The following is an 11443-nucleotide window of genomic DNA, read 5'->3' as shown; positions in this document are numbered from 1 at the left end:
TCAGTCTCCAGTGCCCCCTTCAGTTCAGTCTCCAGTGTCCCCCTCAGTTCAGTCTCCAGTGTCCCCCTCAGTTCAGTCTCCAGTGTCCCCCGTAGCGCAGGCCCCAGTAGCTCCAGTGTCCCCCGTAGCGCAGGCCCCAGTAGCTCCAGTGTCCCCCGTAGCGCAGGCCCCAGTATCACCAGTGTCCCCCGTAGCGCAGGCCCCAGTATCACCAGTGTCCCCCGTAGCGCAGGCCCCAGTATCACCGGTTTCACTCATTCACTCCATGCAGGGAGAAAGTCTAATTTCACCTCAAGGTGCTTTTCATGGTTCAGCCGCCATTGGCACAGTTTGCCGCTCCAGGGCTTCCCCAGAGGCTAGGTCTCAGTCCCCGGCCGATTCTGGACCCCTGAAGTTTATGCCGCCACCTGAGAACTGCACCATGTCAGCGTTGCCTGGGCAGAGCCAGTGCTCAGTGCATCGCCAGTTGCCTTCGTGTTTGCCAGAGGACTCCATGCCTGCTGGCTTTGTGATGGCTTCTGCTGGAGGGTCCAAGAGGCCCGTCCAGCCTTCGTCTCGTGTCTCCGCTGGAGGGTCCGAGGGACCGCTCCGGCCTTCGTCTCGTGTCTCCGCTGGAGGGTCCAAGGGGCCCATCCGGCCTTCGTCCCCTGTCTCCGCTGGAGGGTCCGAGGGACCGCTCCGGCCTTCGTCTCGTGTCTCCGCTGGAGGGTCCAAGGGACCGCTCCGGCCTTTGTCTCCAGTCTCCGCTGGAGGGCCCGAGGAGCCCGTCCAGCCTCATGCCTCGTCCGCTGGAGGGCCCGAGGAGCCCGTCCAGCCTCATGCCTCGTCCGCTGGAGGGCCCGAGGAGCCCGTCCAGCCTCATGCCTCGTCCGCTGGAGGGCCCGAGGAGCCCGTCCAGCCACCTGCTGCAGCTTCATCATCATCCTCGCCTGCTGCAGCATCATCATCATCATCAGCCTCGTCTGGTCCAGCCTCAGAGCCTTCATCCTCGTCTGGTCCAGCCTCAGAGCCTTCATCCTCGTCTGGTCCGGCTTCATCAGAGCCTTCGTCCTCGTCTGGTCCGGCTTCATCCGAGTCTTCGTCTTCGCCTGGTCCGGCCCCGGCCTGTGCTTCGCCTGGTCCGGATCGCCATCGCCTTCCACGCGGTCGGCCCCCTGAACTGCTCCGTCGTCTCCCTCGTCGCCGCCGTTGCCTTCCGCACGGCTGGCCCCCGGACCCTCTTCGCCTGAGTGGCCGCCGTTGCCTTCCGCACGGCCGGCCCCCGGACCGCCATCGCCTGAGTGGCCGCCGTTGCCGTCCGCACGGTCGGCCCCCTGAACTGTTTGGACTCCTGTGCTGTCGGACCCCTGGCCGGCCCCCTGAACTGTTTTGGACTCCATTTTTCTTGGGCTGTGGTGTGTTTCGTTTCATTGGTTTTCTTGGGTTGGGTCTCGTGTTTTGTTTTTCTTTTTGTCTTTTGGCCTTCTGGTGCTCCTGTTTTGTTTTGCCTCGAGCCCTCCGTCCTGGACCCCCGCCGCCCGCCCTGGTCGGGTTGTTTTCTGTTTTTTCTGGCTGTTTTTCTTGTTGGGCTGTCTGGAGCCAGCCTTTGAGGGGGGGGGGTCCTGTCATGATCCGTTTGTTTAGTTTATTAGTATCTTGTGGTTTTGGTTACCTTGGGTGTTTATACTCTTCTGTTTCATGGTTCATGTTCCTATGTTCTGTGTCCCCCAGTCTGTGTTAAGTTGGTGTGTTATGTCATTGCGTGTATGTGTTTTATTGTGAAGGTCTGCGTCTTATGTGAGTGTTTCAGTTTGTCTCCCTACACTCGTCACGTGATCACTCCCAGCTGTGTTCCCACCTGTATGTAATCTCCCTGTGTTCTCTGAGTGTATTTAAGTTGTGTCTTCTGTCATAGTAGTTGCTGGTTCGTCTGTGTTGTTTCCCCTCGGTCTCCCTGCGTCTTCCCATATGTATTTCTCCGGACCTCCCTGCATCCTCGTTTCTGGTTTGTCTTATTAGTTTACCCAGTTTAGGTTTCCAGTTTCATGTTTTGTCGCCACCGTTGTTTGTACTTACCCACCTCTGTGAATAAACACTCACCTGCACCAGAGCTGCCGCCTTTTGGTCCCTTTCTACAATTCCACACGGCTTGCCCCGGCAATCCGTGACACTCAGAGCTTCAACATTTCGGGTCATTTCAAATCATTTGATAACCCGGTGGTCAAGAATTATGAAAAAAGACACGTAAAAACAAACAAACAAACCTAATTTCAGGTATTATGACAGAGTATTGGGGGCAAATTAGTTATCACTAATATCGTTCATTTTGAAAATACAGTCAACATTTTTGTTAGATTTGTATTGTTGATTGTCATTTATGCTTAGAAATATTTACTTCTATATGCTTAGAGTTTTGTAATTAGTTGTAGATTGGTAGAGGTTTTGATCCTTGATAGTCTGCAAACTTTGTGTGTATTAGACAGCACTTTGGGAGCATGAGAGGTCATACCGTGTCTTATTGTTTTATGGTAGGATTAACGTAGTTGCGTCTGTTCTAGTCTAAGTGCTCTTTGTTTAGATGAACTGCAGGACTTCCTCACCGTGTTATCTAGGATGAACCATCTAGGGTGAGGGGGAGGCTACCCTCTTCCTGACCAAGGATGTTTGACCCTTTGATCAGCAGTCCACACACACACACACACACACACACACACACACACACACACACACACACACACACACACACACAGGCAAGGTACTCTTTGTTTGTATGTAGACGTCGTATGTTAATGAACCTATGCATATTCATGTAACCTCAATAAAAGGATAGTGTATGGGAGGACGGACGAGAGCTACTGGGGTCAAGCGAAGGAACGGTGCCTGTCCGGTTCTCTCCCGTGCACGAGTACCATGAAGAAGTTTGCCTACTTGCGTCTTGCTTAGCAGTGTAATTATATTGTCTTAACGTTCCAGCGAATAGGTTCAAGCTACAAACCTAACATTAATTGGTCCTTCGATGCCGGCTCCCTGGGATCGCATTCACCGAGGGGGGGGGAGAGGCACGCTGAAAGACTGACGTCAGCCAGGAAGTTCCTGTGGATTCGCTGTCTGTCTTTCTCCTCGATGAATGGCGATCGGCGGGATTCAGGCTGATATTACACGCTAAGCAACGCCAAGTAAGTTTAAAGAGGCCGACTCTATAACCGTGTCGTTGTGCAGTCTCCGCCATTTTGTGAGGCGTTGAGAAGTTCGCTGCTTTGTGGAGCGATAACTGGGTTAGTGTCCCGAAAAAGAAGTTTTGGTTAAATCGCCCAAGGGTCCCAAGCGTCCGGTGAGTGTCCGGTTTTGAAATCGCCCTGGGTGTGTGTCCCGAGCGTCCCTTCATTGGGTTTTGTCGCGCGAGTGGGTGAGCGTCCCACAACTGGGTCAGGGTCCCGAGCGGTCCGGTGTGAGTCCGGAGTAGGCCTATTTTGTGTTGTTGTCATTGTTGTCGTCGTCGTCGTTTTTGTTGTTGTTGTGTGTGAGTGTGTGCGGAGCAGAACATGTGGTCTGTGACACCGACTGTTGTTGTTATCATGGGTTTCTAAGCAACCAAGAGTGAGTTGGAGGGAGACAGACGTTTGTGCTGGACTTTGCTCCTGGCAGCTGACACAAAATGTTTATTCTTTAGCTTGCCCTGATCGACAACAGCCTGTGTGCCAGACCATAGACGTAATTGAGGTGGATAGTTGTTAAAAGTAATCTACATTAAGCTTGTGGTTGCTTAAATTCAGTACAATGACATGTGAGGTGAAGTGATATAGGTAAATATTTAAACTCATGAAGTGCATAGAGGCACTTGACCTGTGTGAAAGACTGTCGTCTTATTATGAGCCATTGTTGAGATATAGAGCACATCTGTGAAAACAACTAATATGCTCAACCCTGTATGAAACATCTAAAAATACATGATGGAGAAGCTGTGTTGAATATGAAAGTGTAAGACTTTGCCACTGTGGGCAGAGCAACTACTGTGTGATGTTGCGTTGCAGTTTTGTTTTTGTTTTTTGAGCTGATGAGCAAGCTACACATTATCAGATCAAGAGCTGTCTGAGAACTACTCAAAGAGAGGGAAACAGAGAGTGTGCAGCGTTTCCATGAGCAGTTTTTCTGCACCTTGACTCGTGTGTGTGTGTAGCATCAGCATCATGTTTTTGTTTATTTGTTTTGTTGGATTAAAAATAATTAAATAAACTGGTGATCATGCTTATGGATCACCATGGCACATATCTCCAGCCATATGGTTTATTTATGCAGATGAAAAAGTGAGTGTGAATGTGTCTGACATCACAGTGTTTTTGTGCACTGTGTAAAAGTGATTGCCTCTGATTGTGAGTGAGAGCGGTGATTTTGCAGACCACCAGCTATTGTGAAGAAAAAAAAAAGAGTGAAAAAGAGACAAATTACTACATTGTAGACGAAGAGAAATAATCATAGGAAAAAGGTTTTGTGTTGATCAGCCGAAAAACAACTACAATGTCATTTTCTGCTTTTAAGAAAGGATTGTTCACACAAACACAGACAGAGAGAGAGAGAGAGATGTGTGTTGATTAAGCAGTGATGATAATAATGAACATGTTTTAGTTTGTCACTTTCAGGTGAAAAGCAGACCTGTATCAATTTTCCACATGCAACAGTCGGAAGAAAGTTATAGTTTAACATCATTGGAAACATGCAGGCCAAGTTTCTGGCTGACTTATTTAAAGCGCAATGTGTATGTGTCTCTCAACCTCACAAGCAAGCAAGCTCTCACCCCTCCCTGAAGACAAGGAATGCAGCTCCAAAGCAATAACATGATAAAGAGACAGCATCAAGTCCTGAGCAAAAAAGTCCCAACAAGCAGCAGCAATGTGGATAAACAGCAGCAGAAGAAGAAAGCAAACCCATCTTCCTGTCTGATTGGATGAATTCCACGGAAGGGCGAGCAAGATGGTGGCGTGAAGAATAGTTTTTGTTTGAGTTCTCAGCACGAGACACTTATTTGACGTCTTTCTGGCCTTCGGGACTTTTTTGGAGATCAGCGCGCTAAGCTTGCTGGATTTGAGGTCAGGTTCTGCGGCGGCAGCATGTTGAAATGCTCAAAAAGGACTGAGTGACTCGGGCAAGCCACATGCAGCTAGCATGCTGGCTAGCGACATGAAAGAAATGGACCCTTCATGATGCGTTCAACGTGCCAGCGCTGTGGTGGGAAAGGCTCCATCATAAACACGCCCTGCGCCGAGGTTCAGGCCAAGAAGAAGAAGACGATGACTTCCAAGCCCAAGAAGGTCGGCCTCAGCGTGGGCGAGCTGATTGTGAAAGCCGTGGCCGCTTCCAAGGAGCGCAACGGCCTGTCTGTGGCCGCTCTCAAGAAGGCTCTGGCTGCCGGAGGCTACGATGTGGACAAGAACAAGGCCCGTGTCAAGACCGCCATCAAGAGCCTGGTGGCGAAGGGCACTCTGGTGCAGACCAAGGGCACCAGGACCTCCGGATCCTTCAAGATGAACAAGGCTACTGAGAGCAAAGCCAAGAAGCCCGCCGCGGCCAAAGCCAAGAAACCGGCAGCAGCTGCTAAGAAGTCGCCCAAGAAAGCAGCAGCAGCACTTCAGCCACTAGCACGAAGTCAACCGCATCAGAGGACAATAGTGAGAGTGGCTGTGACTTCACTGTGCATGTGAAGAAAACGTTTGAGGAGAACTGAACAGTTGGAGTTTGACATTTGCCACCTGTGGAGTAAAATGGCAAGAAGAGACAGTGGGACACAGGACAAAGCTGAAGGAGAACTGCCGGCTGTTGGACTGTTGAAGTGGGAGAGGACAACAGAGTGAGAAGACTAGGTGAGAACACATAGGAATTATTTAATGTGGGAAATCAAAATTTGGGTTAGCAAACCTGGGGAAAAGAAAACTGACTGCTTAAGTTGGAAAATTGAGACGGAGTCTGAAACATATACAAAATCACACACACACACAAGCAGAACATGCATTAACCCTACTAACAATTCCAAACACAAAATGACTCATGAAGACTCATAGCACATTAGTTAAGAAATGATTAAATAATAGCAGAGAAGTGTGTAGGAAAGGCAGCTTTAAGAACATGCTCTGCTGGAGATGCAGCTCCACAGACATGCATTAGACCTGCCTAATAACACAAACACACATGCAATGAAAATTAGCTTGTTATCTTTCATCAGTGTTAAATTAGTGTCAATTTAGCAGACACTTGTTATTAAATACTGAATGTATCCAATGCAAAAAATTGACTCTCCAGGTTGCAGGACAACAGTTTAACTTTTGTGGGAAAAAAGATCCTGGTTTGACCAACCAGTGATCAGACAATAAATTTAGTTGTTAAAATGGTAAATTGGGAGAAGCTTCCTGCTTGATTGATGCAGCACAAGTTTACTACTAAATTTACTGTATGAGGGAAATTGTCTTTTGTGATACTATTTTGAACATGCTTTTCTGTCGTCCTGTCAACTTAGTGGGTTAATAGCTGATATGCAAATTAGTTGATCGGTTTTAGATTAATGAAAGGTGATTGAATTCTAGCACGAGTGAATGAGATGTGTTGGAGTTGTTGTGTGTTGAGTGGAGACTCTAAAACACTGAGTTTCCTGTTTTGATGTGCGAGTGAATCCTGTATTTAGATACACAACTCTGAATACATCAGAACAAACGTCTTTTGTGAAGTGCATGACAGCATGTCACATGTTTTATGATGAAGGGAAAAAGGAAAAATTGAATAAAATAGATCTGTGGCCTAAATGAGTGAAGAGCACAGACCTGGTGATTAAACTCATAGCTAATATGACATTAGGGTTATGTTGTGTGTTGTGCAGCTGATGGTTGGTTTGGAGTGAATCTAGCTGATGATTCTTCTCCTGTTGTGAAGATGATGAGGAGTTTGTGTCATGACTTAACAAGGCCTTTTTATTTTGATACTTTCACAGTGCACTGAAAGTTTTGTTCGATAATCTCTGTTCTTTGAGCAGATCTGCGAGTCGGGAATTAAAAGCGTTACACGTCGTCAAGGAAATTGTTGCAAGTGAGTTTCTCCACATTTAAAATGGGTTCAGGAGAAAGCCACTTATTTGGGACAATTAGGAAATGAGAGTCCCCCCAAAAAGGATTCAACGAGGAAATCCAGTCTAAATTATTTTTCTTTTTGAAATAACGTCGTTTTGCTGAGCGTGGAAACGAATGCGATGATAATTTCCACAATTAGCAAAAGAAGGAACCACTGAGTGAATGAGTAAGAATTTTAAAATAACTGACTGACTGACTGAACATGATTGTGTGAAGTTAACCCCCACCTGACAAAGGTGCAGATGAACCCATGTGTTTCCTTTTACAGGAGCAGAAAGATGACAGCAACACTCGAGGTTGCATGATGATTTAACCTTTTAAATGCCATTTTCTGTGTCTGTGCATTTATCAGGTGTGTTATTCATAGGCTTGAGTTGCTCACAGAGATAACTGTGACAAAGTATGCATACGCCTGCGCAAGCGCTAATATTTGCATTTTCTTTTCTTACAGCATGCCAGTTCTTCATGTGAATTGATGATGCGATTTATACCAGGACAACTGGTTGATGTTTTTTCCTACTACAGGATTTCTGGGTTTATGTGTGAGGAAAACTGTGTTTACAGGTTATGAGTGGTGATGCTGTTGCATTGTGTTGATGGGAAAATGTGAAGGTTACTTTGATAATGTGAATAACATGTGTGAAATTTCCTGTGTTGAGAACTGGTGTTACTTCTTTCCACAGCTAGGGTTGACTTTATGGTGTTTTTATGGCACCTCTGGAACCTGTTGACCTGTGTCTGACCTCTGTCTGACTACAGTCAATGTGTATTGCTAATGTTAGTTTCTTTGAGAATGCTGTGGAAGATTCAGCTGAAACGGACAAGTGACATGAGTAAACAAATAAGAGATACAGTGTTTCTGGGATAGTTTGATATGGGCTCATTAGCTGGCCACTTTTGAGCCCATAGTAATATATAAGTGGAGTGACTTTGCTTAAGAGCAGTCACCGATTACATTAATGTTGCCTGAGTACATGGGATGATCCATGTCTGAGGCGACTTATGAAAATAATTGTAGTTTACTGATTTGAGAAAACCTGCACATGACACTTGTCTTGCTGATGTTGAATGCTTCTTGTCCTTATGATACAATTGTTTACAGGTATGGAGTTTGATTTTACTTCCAGATTTTGTTTTCCAGGCCATGATGGTGTGTATGCAGGCTCCTGGGAGAGCCAGGTGTTAAGCGAACTTAATATGCAAAGCACACTAACATTTTCATTGCAGGATTATAGGTCCAGGGTGGTGCTGCTCCAGGGGAGGAGATGCCCTGATGTTGCCTGGGATATGATCTAGCTAATCTTTTTCTTTAAGACAGGGATCCAGGTTTGGTGAGTTGACGCATGGGTGTGTCCATGCGTCAAGAGGAGGGGTCCAAGGATTAACATTAAACAATGTTTTTTATTATTGTTGCAGTGATTTGTGTGATTAGCCGTTTATTTACAAGTATTAAACCTATGCAAGTGGTGCATCCATGTTCAGATGAGGCTTTGATGGCCTATAAGTGAAGTTCACTGAACTAAAGAATGTGGTTTGATGATTGTTGACATGCTCTCCAAATAGAAGTTTTTCTTCTTAGCAAGGAAATACAGGTGCAGCAGTAATCTCCTGAGAAATCTTCAGAGGCCCAGTGAGAAGCGCATAGCTGACAGGACCAGGCAGTGGTTGAGGTCAAAGATCAAGCTGGTTGGGGCCCATCATGAGATCAGACCTTGGAGCCACAGCAAGGACCATGAAACTGCCTGCAAAATAGAGGAGAGGATCGTCCACAAGATGGGAGCTGAGGCCAGGAGAGAGGCTTCAGGAGGATCAGAGATCATCTTCAGCACAGCAGACATCACACAGAGAGCTGTGCTACTAAGCTTCCAGGAAATCAAGAGGAGACTTCCCACAGCAAGATTTTAAATAAAATGAAAGATTCAATATTGACGCTGAGGAAGACAACTAAGGTGTACGACGTGCTCTGCCTTAAACCTTCAGCAGCGTTGGAACATAAACACTCAGGGGATGAGGAGCGTGCCAAGCTCCATCGACAGCGTAGAAGGAGTTCGAGGATGACATCATGATTCTGTGAAAAGCACAGGAACCAGAAGCTATGGTGGTGATGACAGCAGTTTCCTATGAACATCACCTAACGCTGTGCCACTGTACTGTGCATACGATGACACTCTGAAGGCTGCTGGGATCATAATAGCAGTAAGACAACCCTGCACCCTTTCCACAGAGGTGTTTTCTGCAGAGTATGGACAATGAAGGAGTCATAAATATCCCCCTCACAGGACGAAGGCCTGAAGTGAGGTAATGGGAGGCCATAAAACTAGAGTGCTGAGAGGTCTGCAGCTTTGGAAATAGCTGAGAACCATGTTGACAAACAACAAAACCAACTGGTATGTTTGAATGTTTATTCTACATACATTTGGACTCTGGTCCTATGGACAACGATGGAAACAACTGGAAGAGACATTCATGACGCCCTGCAGAACTCAAACCACTCTGCAGAGAGACATGTGATGTGCACACCTGGAGGAAGCATTACCAAGCTGAGATGTTTTTGAAAATGTTACTTTTTTATTTTCACTATTAAATTAACAATTTCTTTGTTTGCTCGTAAGATGCAGTTTGCCATGAGATGAGCTCAAGGAATGGGATAACTGCTAATACATTTGTTGTACTGTGTGCCTTTTCAGTAATTTAGGGTGATTTGACATATGCTGAGTATAAAAATGTTTGCATTGAAACTGTCGGACATGAGGTATTCATACCTGGGAACTTTTCAGGCATAAAGGTCAAAAAGGGGGGAAATGTTAGATTTGTATTGTTGATTGTCATTTATGCTTAGAAATATTTACTTCTATATGCTTAGAGTTTTGTAATTAGTTGTAGATTGGTAGAGGTTTTGATCCTTGATAGTCTGCAAACTTTGTGTGTATTAGACAGCACTTTGGGAGCATGAGAGGTCATACCGTGTCTTATTGTTTTATGGTAGGATTAACGTAGTTGCGTCTGTTCTAGTCTAAGTGCTCTTTGTTTAGATGAACTGCAGGACTTCCTCACCGTGTTATCTAGGATGAACCATCTAGGGTGAGGGGGAGGCTACCCTCTTCCTGACCAAGGATGTTTGACCCTTTGATCAGCAGTCCACACACACACACACACACACACACACACACACACACACACACACACACACACACAGGCAAGGTACTCTTTGTTTGTATGTAGACGTCGTATGTTAATGAACCTATGCATATTCATGTAACCTCAATAAAAGGATAGTGTATGGGAGGACGGACGAGAGCTACTGGGGTCAAGCGAAGGAACGGTGCCTGTCCGGTTCTCTCCCGTGCACGAGTACCATGAAGAAGTTTGCCTACTTGCGTCTTGCTTAGCAGTGTAATTATATTGTCTTAACGTTCCAGCGAATAGGTTCAAGCTACAAACCTAACAATTTTAAGATTAAACTCAACATGTCTTTTTGAGATCAAATTAAAAATATTATTTTGAGAATAAAGTTAAAATGTGGAGATTGAAGTTTTCGTTTAAAGTTAAACCTCTAGCATGGCTGCAATAATCCTCTGAAAAAATGACTTGTGTAGATGAGTTGAGTTACCGAAACAACTTCATCAGCTGTCTTATTACATCTTGTTAATCTGCCTCTTTACTGTACGGGGGCGTACGATCAATATCCTTGCATCAGTCCATTGCCAGCTATTGTATTTTGCACAAATCTGGCCAAGTATTCCAACTTTGTAGTTTTTCATTCTGTCCAATTGCAGTTTTCTGCACAGTCTCTTTAACGTTGTTCTACTCATCACCACACAGTGTTTATGTGATGAAAGAGAAATCATTTATTTGTTACTAAAACCTTTTCTGAAGTTTCTTTCTGTAAGGTGACATCATGCTATCAACCTGCAAAGTGAAAATGAGAAACTATAAATCAATGAATCAATGAAGATGAAAAAACTAAAAACACAAAACTGAAAAAATCAAGCAGCCTAAATATATTTGTATAAAATTTCTGATTGACCTGATTATTTTTGCTTGAAGAAAAGAATCTCCTCCCTTTGTACTGATTTTTACAGAGCAATACATTTTAGCTCATAAAACTATGATGGGCTGAGTGATTACAGCAGTCATGTTGTGTCACAGCCTGTTTCTCCACTAGCTTGCAGAGAGTGCACAAACCTAACAACAGCACAGTTTCATTTTTTATCCTGTCATTAAGTTCAGTAAGAAGTGCGTTAGTAAGATCTGACATGACCTGCTGTTTGTCATTCTAACTAGCAACAGGGATTATCAGCAGTGGCTTAAAGTCACTGTCTGAATTTTTATACTCTGAGCTTCACTAATAAGGG

General features: G+C 45.2%; 1 pseudogene across 1 annotated transcript; it reads left to right on the top strand.

Moving 5' to 3' along the window:
• Positions 1–2333: 2333 nt before the first annotated feature.
• LOC145429372 (histone H1 pseudogene) lies at positions 2334–10452 on the top strand (annotated as a pseudogene). The gene has a single exon (XR_013909603.1). The product of XR_013909603.1 is annotated as a histone H1 pseudogene (transcript).
• The last annotated feature ends 991 nt before the right edge of the window (positions 10453–11443 follow it).

The sequence above is a fragment of the Astatotilapia calliptera genome, chromosome 6, assembly GCF_964374335.1.
Source record: "Astatotilapia calliptera chromosome 6, fAstCal68.1, whole genome shotgun sequence".
Classification (NCBI taxonomy): Eukaryota; Metazoa; Chordata; class Actinopteri; order Cichliformes; family Cichlidae; genus Astatotilapia; species Astatotilapia calliptera.
This window is presented reverse-complemented; position numbering and strand designations above follow the sequence as displayed.